The 15,715-nt window shown below is 49.1% G+C and overlaps 1 long non-coding RNA gene across 1 annotated transcript; it reads right to left on the bottom strand.

Annotated features, from left to right (window-relative positions):
- Nucleotides 1-300: 300 nt before the first annotated feature.
- LOC307217260 lies at nt 301-8,684 on the bottom strand. The gene is made up of 3 exons (XR_013839497.1): nt 8,626-8,684; nt 6,715-6,830; nt 301-341 (listed from the first exon to the last, which is right to left on the bottom strand). It is a non-coding gene; the product is annotated as an uncharacterized lncRNA (long non-coding RNA).
- Nucleotides 8,685-15,715: the final 7,031 nt, after the last annotated feature.

Genomic DNA, 15,715 nt, shown 5'->3' with positions numbered 1-15,715 from the left:
GGATGCATGAAAACTGACTCCTTTTTGGAAATAAAACATTGTCAGGGCCCATAAGTTTAATTAAAATTTACTTGCAGAACTTTCTTCACAAGAGAATTAAAATATCAAATGATACATCCAAACAGTTCCATAAGACATAGGCTTAGCATCTTACAAAATATGAAATAATCCAAACAGACCTATAAGCAAAGGTCACTCTCCTAATGGCATCCATTGTGCCTGAAGAAGTTTTCCTGGAGAGCTTCATTCATATCCCTTACTCCATGGAGCCAGGGAACAAAAGACTCAAGGGCAACTCCCTTCAAAACAGTGATTTGCAATTCAATAGCCTCCCATGTGATCTAAGGTTAAACACTCACATGTTAGCTAGCAGAAAACAACAATAGTTAATTATCAACACAGTTAAAGCTCAAAGAGACCATTCTTGGCTTTAATATAACCGCATGAAAAATCCCCATGTTGAAGCCTTTTCAGCAATACACAGGCATTCACCATTTCATTGTCAATTAAACCAATTATACTTAACATGGCTAACTTAAGTACATTAATTTAACATTAATTTAATGAAGCTATTCAATATAGAATGTAGTTGAATACAGCACATAGATACATTAATACAACTCATACAAATGAGCCAAGCCATGTAGGTGAAGGGACAAAATACCCAAGGCTACCACCAACCAGAGAATCAACAACTGTAGATTGTTGTTTCATACACACTGTGGCTAACTCAAATTTTTCAGTGGTTTGTCTGAACGACCCCATTACAAACCATGGTTTATGATCCTGATTTAGTGAGAGAAACCAGAGTTAAAACTAGTCATTCTCAATTCAGACAAGATGACAAATGGTGATGAGTTGAAAATGAAAAAGGAAGCTTTCAATCTCATCCTCACCAGTTGAATTTCTGCCTGCCTGCTTGTTTTTAAATGTAAGAAGGTTGCGCAAGGAGTAGGGGGAAGCTGGTGGCGGTCACCCCAGCTGCGTGGAGAGAACACAGGCTGTCGAAAGCAGAAAGGGCCCATAATAAAAGGATGGGGAAAACCCTCTGAAACCTAAAACTGAAACAAAGTGCCAAAAATGGATTCACAGCCCTCCAACCTCCTCTCTCTCCCCCCCCCCACCTTGCCAGCTGCCTCTACCTGAGATGTTTGTTTGTATCAGAAGAGAAGATACCTCTCTGGTTCTCAGAGATTTGAAAGTCAAATGAGTCTTCGCCTGCATGCTGCAACTCAGAGATTTGACTTGGAAACTGTTTTCCTTTGGCATAATAAGACTCAAGAGGAAGACAGGAAGGGGAGAGAGGGAGAGGGGACAAGGCAGGGATAGGGAGAACTCGGCAACCAACTGAATGGCAAAGGAGTTGTGTTGGAGATTTCTGACACAAAACTAAGAGGGGAAAGAGGCACCCAGTCAAAACAATTGAAAAATATATAAATTCCTCCAAAGGCAGGCAGCTGAAGGAAGCCATGGCTGGGGCAAGTCTCGGGCTGCGCCACCCTGGAAATAATCTGGCACCATCTCCCAAACAATCCTGGCAAGTCTTCATCAAAGCAGTACTCGGTCTTTTGGCAAGCAGAGCCCTTTCCAGGCCCTCTGGGGTGCAGCATTCCCCTGGGATACTCAGGCTCGGCTACCACAAGAACCGAGAGATGATGAGCTTAGCCAAAGCTCGTTTGCACTTCCCCTCTGGGGAAAGCTGGGGTTTAGCGCTGAATTGGAGCAAACGGCAATTGCTAAAGAGTGGTTTTTCTGGGGGGAAGCGGTAGGGGAGAGGTGAAATCTCTCGGGCTCATGCCTCAAAAGCGTGGGACAAGTGGAAAACTTCTCAGACTCGTGTTTTCTCGGCATGGGAGAAGCAGAAGTAAGGATGGGCCCAAGAACACCATCTACACCACAGATCTTGGCACTGAGGAACAGAAGCATCTCCAAGGCGGGATGGGAGAGATATTGAAGTTGTTGCTGCTGGAAAGAAAAGGCCTCTGGTCCCTGCAGGAGCTTCTCCTTCCCTGGAACACAATGCTCCCTATCAAAATCCTAGAACCTGGGGCCATACAATCATAGAATTCTAAAATTGTAGAGTTGAAAGGGACCTCAAGGGGCATCTCCAACCTCCTGCAAATGCAGGAATCTCAGCTAAAGAATCTATGGCAAATTGGCATCCACTTTCTGTTTAAAAAAGGGACGTGGGTGGCGCTGTGGGTTAAACCACAGAGCCTAGGACTTGCCGATCAGAAGGTCGGTGGTTCAAATCGCCGTGATGGGGTGAGCTCCTATTGCTCGGTCCCTGCTCCTGCCAACTTAGCAGTTCGAAAGCACGTCAAAGTGCAAGTAGATAAATAGGTACCGCTCCGGCGGGAAGGTAAACGGTGTTTCCGTGCGCTGCTCTGGTTCACCAGAAGCGGCTTAGTCATGCTGGCCACATGACCCAGAAGCTGTACACCAGCTCCCTAAGGCAATAAAGCGAGATGAGCGCCGCAACCCCAGAGTCGGCCACGACTGGACCTAATGGTCAGGGCTCCCTTTACTTTACCTTCTGTTTAAAAACCTCCAATGAAGGAGATTCTACCACCACCCAAGAGAGTCTGTTCCACTGTCAAACAGCTCTTATTGTCAGAAAGCTATTTCTGATACTTACTTAGACGGAATCTCCTTTCTTGCAACTTGAAGGCATTGGTTTGGGTCTTCCCCTCTGGAGCAGCAGAAAACAAGCTTGCTCCATCTTCCATGTGACAGCCCTTTAGATATCTGAAGATAGCTATCATGTCCCCTCTCTGTCCCCTATTTTCCAGACGAAACATACCCAACTCCCTCAAACATTCTTCATCTTGGCCGCCCTCCTCAATCTTCCCAACATGAGATGCTATTTGTATCCAGGCCCTCTGTTAGAAGGGTGAATCTGTGATAAATCCCTTTAGGACTCCCAGTCATAGATTCCCTTTATATAATCATAGAATTGTAGAGTTGGAAGGGACCACGAGGGTCATCTAGCTTTCCTTCGTGGTCCTCTCCAACTCTCCAACTCTCCGATTCTATTATTATCCAGATAGAAGAAGAAGAAAAAGAGTTTGGATTTGATATCCTGCTTTATCACTACCTGAAGGAGTTTCAAAGCGGCTAACATTCTCCTTTCCCTTCCTCCCCGACAACAAACACTCTGTGAGGTGAGCGGGGCTGAGAGACTTCAGAGAAGTGTGACTGGCCCAAGGCCACCCAGCAGCTGCATGTGGAGGAGCGGGGAATCGAACCCGGTTCACCAGATTATGAGTCCACCGCTCTTAACCACTACACCACACTGACAGGTAAAGGTAAAGGGACCCCTGACCATTAGGTCCAGTCGTGGCCAAATCTGGGGTTGCGGCACTCATCTCGATTTACTGGTCGAGGGAGCCGGCGTACAGCTTCCAGGTCATGTGGCCAGCATGACTAGGCCGCTTCTGGCGAACCAGAGCAGTGCACGGAAACACCGTTTACCTTCCCGCCAGAAGGTATGTACTTGCACTTTTGACATGCTTTCGAACTGCTAGGTTGGCAGGAGGATTATCCAGATATATACACATAAATATATAACCTACTGTATTTTGCATATTTTGTATACTTGTCCACGCAGTCTACGTCTATAAGCAATCCGTTCATAAGTTGCGAGTATAGTCATAAAGAGAAACAGATTAGAAACAAACAAACAAACAAACTTTGGCTTGACTAAAAAAAAAAAAGGTGTGCCCTGTACTTAATTGGAATGCATATTTTATTTATTTATATATATGCACACATATTAAAACTTAATTATGTTTTAATACAAAAGCTTCAGCTGACAGCCACAGTCCTAGAAGAGGGATATCTTCTCTGTTCTTCTTAAGATTGCGATCTGCTGAAACAATGGACGTGTTCTTCAAAGCTGTTGTTTTATTCATACGCATTTTGATGCAGATTTAATTGATTAATTTAAGCTCGCGCAATTAATCAACTCAGATTTCTTTAATCAGCTGACTTTGGTGAATTCAGGCAGCTTAATCACCGGGGTGTGTGTGTGTGCTTCTTTCATCCCATCAAAAGACAGAGCTCTTTGGAGATCATAGAATCATAGAGTTGGAAGGGAGCCTGAAGATCTAGTCCAGGGGTAGGCAACCTAAGGCCTGGGGGCTGGATGCGGCCCAATCATCTTCTCAATCCGGCCCGCAGATGGTCTGGGAACCAGCATGTTTTTACATGAGTAGAATGTGCCCTTTTATTTAAAATGCACCTCTGGGTTATTTGTGGGGCATAGGAATTTGTTCATTTGGGGATTGGACTAGATGAGCCTCGGGGTCCCTACCAACTCTACAACTCTACAACTCTATGATTTTAAGATCCTCTGGCCTTTGCCCCATGACTTTCGTTGTCAGTCTGTGGTGTGGAACTAGAGAGGACTTCCTCATCTTGGCACCCTCTGGTTGTTTGGGGCAGACCCTCCAAATTTCCCTATTTTCTGGGGGAAAGTCCCGGATTTACAGACCCCGTCCCAGTTTCTGATTTGATCCTAGGATGTACCGCTTTCCCTTAGGACGTCCCTATTTTCATCAGAGAAATGTGGGTGGCTATGGAGTTATGCAACCCCCCCCCCCCAGCCAAGGAGATAACTATACAACCTTAGAAGACATCTGGAGGCAGCCCTGTATAGGGGAGTTTTAAAATGTTTAATGTTTTATTATGTTTTTATATACAGTGGTACCTCGGGTTAAGTACTTAATTCGTTCCGGAGGTCTGTTCTTAACCTGAAGCATCACTTCAGCTAATGGGGCCTCCTGCTGCTGCCGCGCTGCCGGAGCACGATTTCTGTTCTCATCCTGAAGCAAAGTTCTTAACCCAAGGTACTATTTCTGGGTTAGTGGAGTCTGTAACCTGAAGCATATGTAACCCGAGGTACCACTGTATGTTGGAAGTTGCCCAGAGTGGCTTGGGCAACCAAGTCAGAGGGGTGGGATATAAATAATAAAAATATTATTATGAAATAGGACGTCCCTATTTTCATTGGATAAATGTTGGAGGGCATCGTTTTTGGGGGAACTGCAGCTCCCATCAGCCCCAGCTGTAAAGATAAAGGTACCCCTGACAGTTAGGTCCAGTGGCGGGCGACTCTGGGGTTCCGTGCTCATCTCGCTCTAGTCCCCCCAAAAAAGCTGGAGGGCGCCAGGTTGGGCAAAGCTGGCTCCAGCTGCGCTAGAAATGCACACAAAGCGTGGTGCCCTTTTTGTTACCAGATCGTGCCCTCTCCCTCCCTACCCAAAAGACAACAGCAGCCATGGACCCTCTGGAGTGGAATCAGGTGCCAGACTGCAAGGAAAGAGGGAGGCTCGGGGGAGCCCGGGCGAGCGGGCAGCAGGAAGGCACTCGTTGCCCCCGGGCAGGGAAGGAAGGAAGGAAGGAGAGGAAGGGGCCGACGACAGGAGCCTCTCCAGCCCCCCCCCCCAGCTTGTTTGGGACCGAGCGAGGAGGAGGAAGGAGGTGAAATGGCTCTTTTGAGCCACGCGCAAAGCAGCGGCGCTTCCCAGGCTCGGCTTGGGTTTCAGCAGGACCAGATGTGAACTCGGGGGCTGGAGGTGGGATCCTGCCCCGGGCCCAGACTCCCGCTCGCCACCGCGGAGAGAGGCTCCGGTGACGCCGGCGCTTTTCGCCCCGAGAGGCGCGCAGCCGGAGAGGAGAGGCAAGGCGCTTCTCCAAGCAGCGCGCAGGGCCTGGAGCGCAGGCGGGCGCCTCTTGGGGATCTTCTCTTCTTCTTAGCAAGCCGGAACAGACTGGTTCTTCATCATGGAACAAAAGTGTTTTTTGGGGTGGTTTTTTAAAGGTCTCTTTCGACAGTGGAGCAGTCTCCCTCAGAAGCTGGTCGACTCTCTTTCCTTGAAGGTCTTTAAGCAGAGGGTGGCCACCTGCTCTGAATGCTTTAGTTGAAATTCCTGCATTGCAGGGCATCGGACTAGATGACCCTCAGGGTTCCCTTCCAACTCTACAGTTCAATGATTTCATGATTCTATGAGCAGAGTGTCAGAGGGAATGGACTGAAGACAGCCCAGCAGCACCTTTGCGTCTCTCTCTCTCATTGGACTTAAAAGAAGAAGACGAAGAAGAAGAAGGCGTAAGCTTATGTTCATCCTGGGGAAATCTCTCTCTCTCTCTCCCTCTCTCTCTCTCACACACACACACACACACTCAGAAGCTCAGTGGTTTTAAAGCATTCTGCTTCCAGGGAACAGTTTCTACAACAAGGTGCCTTCCCTGTGTCCCCGCTACATCTGCCATCCAAGCCTGGCAGCGTGTCATAGGGCTTATCCACACTATTCATTTAAAACTCTTCCACGCCACTTTTAACTGTCAAGGTTCCCTGCAAAGCATCCCAGGAACTGTACCTTTCATTGCCGCATAACCTGGAGCCTCTGCCCATAAAAGAGGCAGCAAAACATAAAATAGACTTAACGCTGCTTTTGAGATCAGTCGTTCTCCCACTTCATTGTTTCCTTGGTCCAAAAGGGGTTCATTTCTCTTTACAGCTAGACTGGAGACAGGTGTGTGTTCATGTGTGTTTGTAAACCAAAGCTGCATTCTAATTGAAGCGCTCCAGTGCAGAGATCCCATCTAATTGCAAATGGAGCCTTTTGTCCCCTTCTCTGTTAACCTCACATCAAAGAGCGTTGAGATAAGTAAACCGGCTAGGATGCGATTGAGAGATTCCCCCTGTACCTTAGATTCACCGCTGCTTTGACCAGATGAGGCAGCAGTAGGTTTTCTCCTGCCTTTTCCTGCCTCCAGTCTTTCCATCCATCCCTCTCCCCAATCTGTGGTCATGAACAGGTGTGCTGTGAAGGAATAGACAAAAGGATGGGGGGGAGGCAGCAGGTGTGAGAAGCCACCATGCCTTGCCTCCCCAGGTACAGTAAAACCACCATATTCATCATAATTCCCCAGAGATGTCCCACAAGGCAGTGGAGGTCTAGGTCCAGAGTTTTCTGAGTAAACCCTACACAAATCTGGAGTGAAGTCCCTAAGGTGGTTGGATGGTGTCTTGTACATCTCCACCTAGCAATTCCTGCAGCCAAGCTGGTTCCAAATATATTGCCCTGCCTTCCTTTGGATCACATCAGCGAGACCAAGAAGGTCTTGTTGTCTGAGCAGCCCAGGAACCCCCCCCCCCCGCCCCATACACACTGCCCAGGCTTGCGCCCTGGGAAGGTCACTTTGCTTTGACTTTTCCCCTGGAGGCAAACTCCATTGTCTCTCGAGGCAGATGGATGCCAATAGCAGTATCACAATTTACCATCCTCATCATCACCAGAAGGTCTCAAGTGTGGGTTGCAACAATTTAAGATCCAGGATTTAAAACAGTTAAAACAGATGACAGTCACAAGAATACGGTGGACCTTGAAAACGCACTTTTTAGCTGTCAAAGGTCAGGTAAAGAGGTGCGTCTTCATCATTTGTTGAAAGCTGTATGGTGAAGTTGCCAAGCACACCTCTGTTCTGCAACTTAGAAATTGTCCTCTCTTGGGCTACCACTACCCTGAACATGTTAGGGAGGTGGAACTACCAAGAGGGCCCCCTAAGCTGATCCTAAAACCTTGGAGGGTCTTCAGGGAAGGAGGTAATCTTTAGGATATTTGGGACCTAAGTTATTTTTTGGGGCTTTAAACTCCAGTGTGAGCAAATTAAATTGAACTGGCAGCCAATCCAGATTTTTTTAGAACGGGTTTATCTGCGTTCTCAAGGCAATCCTAGCCAATAACTGGTTGCCTCATTTTGAACCTGTTGATGTTTCCAAATCGTCGTTGTCATCATCATCATCATCATAATTTAGTGTTTATACGCCACACATCTGGCTGGGTTTCCCCAGCTACTTTGGGCGGCTTCCAACAAAATATTAAAAATACAATAAAACATTAAACATTTAAAACTTCCCTAAGCAGGGCTGCCTTCAGATGTCTTCTAAAAGTCAGTCAGTTGTTTATTTCCTTGACATCTGATGGGAGGGCATTCCACAGGGTGGGCGCCACTACCGAGAAGGTCTTCTGCCTGGTTCCCTGTAACTTTGCTTCTCACAGTGAGGGAACCACCTGAAGGCCGTCAGCACTGGACCTCAGTGAATGATGGGAGTGGAGATGCTCCTTAAGGTATTCTGGGCTGATGCCATTTAGGGCTTTCAAGGTCAGCACCAACACTTTGAATTGTGCTCGGAAATGTACTGGGAGCCAATGTAGGTCTTTCAGGACCAGTGTTACATGGTCTCGGCAGCCACTCCCAGTCACCAGTCTAGCTGCAACCCCATGTACAGTGCATTGCAGCAGTCTAATAACGAAGTTACCAGAGCATGGATTGCCATGGGCAAGTTAAAGCACAAGAGGAATCTTCAGGTTGCAGAAAAGGACAGCCACAATGACCAAGGGTCATGTGTCTGTTGAGGGCTTTTTAGTTTGGAAAAAAGAAGAGTTTGGGGAAGGGGGTGGGGGACATGCTAGGAGGTGTAGAAAATTATGGTGTTGAGAAATGGATAGGGAGACTCTTTTTTTTCTCCCTCTGATCATAATAGAACTCCCCCCCCACCACCACCACAAGAAGCAGAATGTTGGAAGGATCAGGGCAGACGAAATAATAACTCACCAAAGCTTTTTGCTGGCTGTGGATTTTTTTAAACCACCTGTTGTTACGCTGATGAGTTTCTAAATTGGTTTATTGATATGATGTGTTTCAGGCTTTTTTGCATTGATTTTTAATTGTTACATAAGCTGCCTTGGACACCAGCCCGATGGAAACATGGTATACGAATAATTGAAATCATTTATTTGGTTACTCATTTGTTTGCCTTTTTTTTTTTTTTGCCCAAACTCTATTCAGTCATCTATGAATGCAGTGATCAAAGCAGTAAATATATCAGCAGTCTTAAAGACGGTAAATGGAAACGGCACACTCCAGCAGCCCCCAAGGAGAGGAAAAACTAACTCTGAGGAACTTCTGAGTGATGGCCTTTGCCTATCGTAAGCGAAGGCTTTTCAAAAGTAAAAATGTCTTTACCTGACAGTGGCAATGCACAGAGGAAGAAGGAACACAGCAGATGTCAAAAGCACTGCACTGTCAGAGCACGGCTGAGGGACAAGGGTGTCCATTCTGTAAAAATAAAGGGGGATGGGAAAGGACAAAGAGCATTTATGAGATCTCAGGGAGAGGTAAGGAAAGGGGAAAGGGGCTTCCTGAGACCCACAAGATCCAGATCATTTAGCCCATCAAAGGTCCAGAATGTGGCTGCCAGACTGGCCAGTGGGAGCAGCCTCTGGGACATGGATGAAGTCAGGGAGCAGGCAGCTGCCCCTCCTGAATCAAGTAAATAAAGAAAAATACTTAACTAAAAGTAGAAATTGTAGAAAGATTTTGACAGGTTTTTCTGAGCACTTGGGGTCAAAAGAAAGTAATTTAAAACAACTGTCGCAGAGACTTTTCATTCCAAATCTGCTAGACAGAGGATGTTGACAGGTGGGTTTCCTGCACACACCCGCCCCCCCGGTAATATAAATCCTGGCTATGCCCATGGGGCGAAGTCAAACTGTTGGAAGGTTACAGCGCTTGCTGTGGCGGGAATGACTAATAAGGGAGAGACATGTTTTGTTGCAGCTGAGGCTGCACAGCGAGGCAGCTGATTGGGAGGAGAGGGGTGAGAAGAGGCAGGGATGAGTAATTTAAAGGAATGAGCAGATTCCTCCCATTTCATTGTGTTACAGGCGCGAAACTAGGCTTTACAGTCATACCTCGAGTTGAATGTGCTTCAGGTTGAGCGCTTTTGGGTTGCGCTCCGTGGCAACCCGGAAGTAATGGAGCGTGTTACTTCCAGGTTCCGCCGCTCACGCATATGTTCAAAATGATGTCACGCGCATGCGCGGAAGTGGCAAAACGAGACCCGCAGATGCGCCGTTGCATCTTACGTTCCACTCAGGATGCGAACGGGGCTCCGGAACGGATCCCCTTCGCATCCCGAGGTACCACTGTATTCCACCTGGGTCAAAGACCCAGTTTGGCACCTCCCCATGTGCATTTGTGTACACACACACACACACAGGCTGGGAGCCTCAGTGGTGCCCCTCTGTAGTCTTCATCCAGGGCAGAAACGCTAGCTAGTCCTGTCCCCCCCCCCCCAGCTATGGCTTTGTGTATTATGTTATGGATTTCTTTTCATGCCACCTTTCAGGCCCCCAGGCCCCCATGTTAACATACCATGACGGCAGTGTATACGCATATTGATTAATGCCGTGCCAAAAAGAGAGAGAAAAGTAATCTTGATGCTCTTGCGATTTAATCAATGCACATATGCACTGGTGCACATCAGTAATGTGTAAGTGAAAACAAAACAAAAGGAAGACATGAATCGCAGCAGCCTGAGCAAAATTCAGAAATTAAAAAGAAGAAAAGAATGCCGGGTTGCTGATATATTAGTGCTGCTCTGCTTGCAAGAATGAGTAACTGGGATCAACAAAATCTAGAAAGAAATTCAGATGCAGAGAATTTTGCAGACGTCACTCGTGATTTAAAGGTGCAGGGCAGGTCTCCAGGTCGCCCCTTGGAAACCTGTCATGCAATTTGCTTTGCAGGGGTGGGAAAAGGAGTTATGGTTTGCATTACTTTGTGGCCTATTGTATATTGCCTTGAATATACTATGGTGAATATTGCATTGGGAGACATTTGCTGTCCTACACAACAATAGAAAGGTGCTGTATTGCCACTGTATTCTGCTCTGGTCAGACCTCACCTGGAGTACTGTGTCCAGTTCTGGGCACCACAGTTCAAGAAGGGCACTGACAAACTGGAACGTGTCCAGAGGAGGGCAACCAAAATGGTCAAAGGCCTGGAAACGATGCCTTATGAAGAACGGCTAAGGGAGCTGGGCATGTTTAGCCTGGAGAAGAGGAGGTTAAGGGGTGATATGATAGCCATGTTCAAATATATAAAAGGATGTCACATAGAGGAGGGAGAAAGGTTGTTTTCTGCTGCTCCAGAGAAGCGGACACGGAGCAATGGTTCCAAACTACAAGAAAAAAGATTCCACCTAAACATTAGGAAGAACTTCCTGACAGTAAGAGCTGTTCGACAGTGGAATTTGCTGCCAAGGAGTGTGGTGGAGTCTCCTTCTTTGGAGGTCTTTAAGCAGAGGCTTGACAACCATATGTCAGGAGTGCTCTGATGGTGTTTCCTGCTTGGCAGGGGGTTGGACTCGATGGCCCTTGTGGTCTCTTCCAACTCTATGATTCTATGATTCTATGATTCTATGAACCCCGTCCTTCTCTGCATCTGGTCACCTTAACACCCAAAATCCAAGCCTGTCATAAGTAGAGGAAAGCAAAAGATCACCCAGACAGATGCACCCATCAGATATTTTGCAAGGCTCAGGAGTGTCCGTGTCAACCACATATCCCGGTGGTACAGGAAGATAAGTTTGAGAAATCCCACCTTCAGAAATTCCAGCATGAGCTGTCTTGATCTGCACCTTCCATAATTAATGTGTGGATTGGAAGGCAACTTTCAATCAGATTTTGCATTTCTCCAAATGTTGCCACGCAGCTCTCAACTAAAAACAAACAAAAATGAATTTCGAAAAGTGAATTTTTTGAGGAAAACGTGATATTTTATAAATGCAAATTAATGTGGAAACTGGACAGTGGGGACTTATGGATGGACACGCGTTGAAAGTGGCAAGGACTGGAGTCATCTCTCCATCCCCTTGGCACAGCTCGCACCAAGCTGGTGCCCCCCAGATGTTTTAGAAGACAACTCCCATAATGGGCATCAGGTTGGCAAAGGTTGCTCTGGCACATCTGCTGGGGGGGGGGGGAAATAAACTAGGTTCAGATTGGGACATCCCTGATAAACAAGGATAAACTTGGGAGGTATGACTCTAGCCATTGTCCATGCAGCTGTTCACACCCTCTCTAACATCCTTCAACAAGTGGCCTGTTCCTTTAAGGGGGCTCAGAAGTGACCTGGGGTGGAGAGGGGTTGTCCAAGGGGGAGGGTGACCTTCATGCTCATCGAAATATTCTATGTGGAAGCACAGGGTTTTCATTTCCCCTTGTTTCCCCGCCCTTTGTTTTATCTCAAAGGCTCAGTTTATGTGGGACTCTCACCCCAAGGGAAATGTTCCCAGTGTGAGGTTGCAAAGGAGGAGGACTGCAAACAACATTTAATGGCTTCTGCTAATGGAACAGAAGAGAGCAAGTTATGGGTTTCAGGCCATGAAGGCCAGACGGTTGGGGAGCCCGTTGCCACTCTCCCTTTTGAAATGACGAGGAAGGGACACCACATCCACATGTTCAAAGAGCTTGTGTGCCACTTGCACAGTCATGGCTTCCGCTGCAAAGAATCATTGGATTTGTGATCAGATAGGTGTCTCCTAACAAGCCGTGGCCCCTTTTGCAAGCTACAATCCCCAGGACTCTTTTGGGGGAAGCCGTGTGAAATATACTCAGAGTCGCAAAGTGATTTCATGCTCTTTATTCAGCTCATAGTGGTGAGGAGGAATGAATGAAAGTCCCCTCAAGGTATCTGCTTTATATACATCATTTACACAATGGGCTGCACATGATTGGCTAATTCCGGAATTCTACTGTAAGCCAATCAGGTTGTGGATTCACTTCAATCTGGAGCATGACTGGGTGGTTCCTGCCAACCAATCATACTGCTGCATTGTTCTAGGACCAATCAGACTGCTGCATTCTGAATCCTATTGTTCTAGGACCAATCAGACTGCTGCCTTTTGGATCCTATTGTTCTAGGACCAATCAGACTGCTGCAGTTTGGATCCTATTTGACTCAGTACATAACACCCCTCCCCTCTAAGTTCCAGTCCTGCCCGGGAGGTCGCATTCATAGTCCTCAAGGTACGCTGGCGGCCTACGTGTGCGTTGTTCCCTGGTCCGGGGTTCAGGTTCTGGCTCGTGTTCCAAGGATGCTGGCTGTGATGGGGCTGTTTGGTCTGGCGCAACCAGCTCGCTCAGTCGTGGTTCTGGTTCCGGTGTCCTTTCAGCCTCACGGGTCCTCTCTGTATTTACTGATTCTGCCTCTCCTGCTGGCCCCTGCTGCTCTATGGGCCTCACTGCCCCACTGTTCCCTTGGGACTCCTCTGACCTGTCCTCCTCCTCCTGGTTTTCTCCCGGGAATCGTCGGCGTATCTGGTCGCAGTGGCGGCGCCAGCATTGCCCCCCATCTGTTAGCACCTCGTACGACACAGGGCCAGTGACCCTGGTGACTGTGGCGGGTACCCATGCAGGGCCTGCCCCAAAATTCTTTGCGTACACTGGGTCCTGGGCCTCGAAGGTCCGGGGGTTCCTGCCTTCCCCCACCACTACCTCATCCTGAGCTCTATCGGGGTGAAGGCGGTCCAATCTGATTGCAAGGCGCCGACCCATTAGTAGTTCAGCGGGGCTCCTGCCAGTTGTTGAGCTGGGGGTGCTGTGCTGTGCTAGAAGGAATGTGGCAAGGCGGTACTCCCAATCCCCTTGCGTCATGCGGCGAAGGGTTTCCTTGGTGGTCCGCACCATGCGTTCTGCTTGGCCATTGGTGGCAGGGTGGAATGGCGCCGAACGGATGTGGCGGATGGCGTTCTGCGCTGTGAAGGTTTGGAATTCTCCTGACGTAAATGCAGTCCCGTTGTCTGAGACGAGAGTGTCAGGGAGCCCGTGGGTAGCAAACAGCCTGCGTAGTACCCGGATGGCTGCGGACGTAGAAGTGGACGGTACCAGTGCGACTTCCAGCCATTTGGTGTAGGAGTCCACCACTATGAAGAATGTTTTCCCCTGAAAGGGGCCAGCGAAGTCCACATGCAGTCGTGACCATGGTGCTCGGGCGGACTCCCAGGACTGGACTGGGGCCCTTGGGGGATCTGGGCGGGATTCTTGGCAGGCCTGGCAGTGTTTGACCCAGGCCTCTATCTCTCCGTCAATCCCCGGCCACCACACATAACTCCTGGCAAGGGCCTTCATTCTTACTACCCCAGGGTGTGTCTCGTGTAGGGCTGTGAGGACCCTTTTTCGGAGGGGCTGGGGAACAACGACCCTGCTTCCCCATAACAGGCACCCCTTGTGGGCCGACAGTTCATGTTTGCGGGTTGTGTAGCCGGCGAATTCTGGCCCGGGGCTGCTGCTGGGCCATCCCCTCCACACCCAGTCCAGGACCCGGGAGATGACCCTATCTTTCTTGGAATGGTGTGCAACTTCTTGTGCCTGAATGGGGCGGTCGGGAAGCAGCTCCAGGCTCATAACCTCTTGTGCAGGTGCTGGGTCAGGGCCTGTTTCCGGTAGTGGCAGCCTGCTGAGGGCGTCCGCATGGCCCATCGCCTTCCCAGGGCGGTGAATCAGTGCATACTGGTAGCTGGTAAGGAAAATTGACCACCTGAGGACGCGAGGAGACAGCACTTGGGGGGTCTGCTTTTCGGGGGCAAACAAGCCAAGCAACGGTTTGTGGTCAGTCACCACGGTGAAGGGCCGCCCGTACAAGAAATCATGGAATTTTTTAACTCCCTTCACGATTGCCAGACCCTCCTTGTCAATTTGTGAGTAGTTCCGCTCAGTTGCGTTGAGTGTCTGGGAAAAGTATGCCACCGGTACCTCTCTTCCATCTGGGAGTTGGTGTCCCAGGACAGCGCCAATGCCATAGGGTGAGGCGTCGCATGCTAGCACCACCGGCAGCCTCTCGTCGAAGTGTGCCAAGACCGAGTTTGAGACAAGCAAGTCCTTGACTGCCTGGAATGCGGCCTCCTGGCGCTGGCCCCACACCCAAGGGGCCCGCTTGTCCAGGAGTCTGTGTAGGGGCTCCGCTACCGCCGCCTTGTGGGGAAGGAAGGAATGGTAAAAGTTCAATAGTCCCAAGAAGGCCTGAAGTTCAGTCTTGTTCTTGGGCGCTGGGGCATCACAAATGGCCCGTACCTTGTCCCCAGTCGGGTGGACCCCTTCTGCGTCCACCATAAATCCCAGAAAGTCCACCTGGGGCACTCCTAGTAGACATTTTTCCCGCTTCACCTTGAGACCTGCTGTCTGGAAACGGTGCAGAACGGTGCGGAGGCGGTCCTCAAACTCCTCTGGTGTGGGCCCGGCAATCAACACATCATCGAAGAAGGGGGTGACGCCAGGAATCCCTTTAAGGAGAGAGTCCATTAGATTCTGGAATATGCCTGGTGCCACGCTGACACCGAATTGCAGCCGCTTTACCCTGAATGCTCCTCTGTGCGTCACAATCGTCTGTGCCTCTGCTGTGGCCTCATCTACTGGCAGCTGTTGATATGCTTGGGCCAAGTCCAGCTTGCCAAAAATTTTCGACCCAGCCAGGGTGGCAAGGACATGGCTGACCACTGGCACTGGGTATGCATGGGCCGTGAGGGCCTTGTTTATAGTACATTTGTAGTCTGCGCAGATGCGGACTGAACCATTAGGCTTGACAGGTGTGACGATTGGGGTTTCCCAGGGGGCATTAGGCACCGGTTCCAGCACTCCTTGCTCCATGAGCCGGTCCAATTCCTCATCTATACGGGGTTTCAGGGTGAACGGGACCCGGCGGGCCTTGAGCCTGACCGGTCGTACTGCGGGGTCAAGCTGTAGAGCAATGGGGGGGCCCGTATACTGTCCCAATTTCCCATCGAAAACCCCCGGAAATTCCTTGCATATGGCGTCCACGTCCACTTGTAAGCTAGTGTGGTTCACCCCGGTGACAGCTAGCC

Source organism: Podarcis cretensis (assembly GCF_951804945.1).
Source record: "Podarcis cretensis genome assembly, chromosome: 5".
NCBI lineage: Eukaryota > Metazoa > Chordata > Lepidosauria > Squamata > Lacertidae > Podarcis > Podarcis cretensis.
Note: the sequence above shows the minus strand (reverse complement) of the source record. Positions and strands in the feature narration are given on the sequence as shown.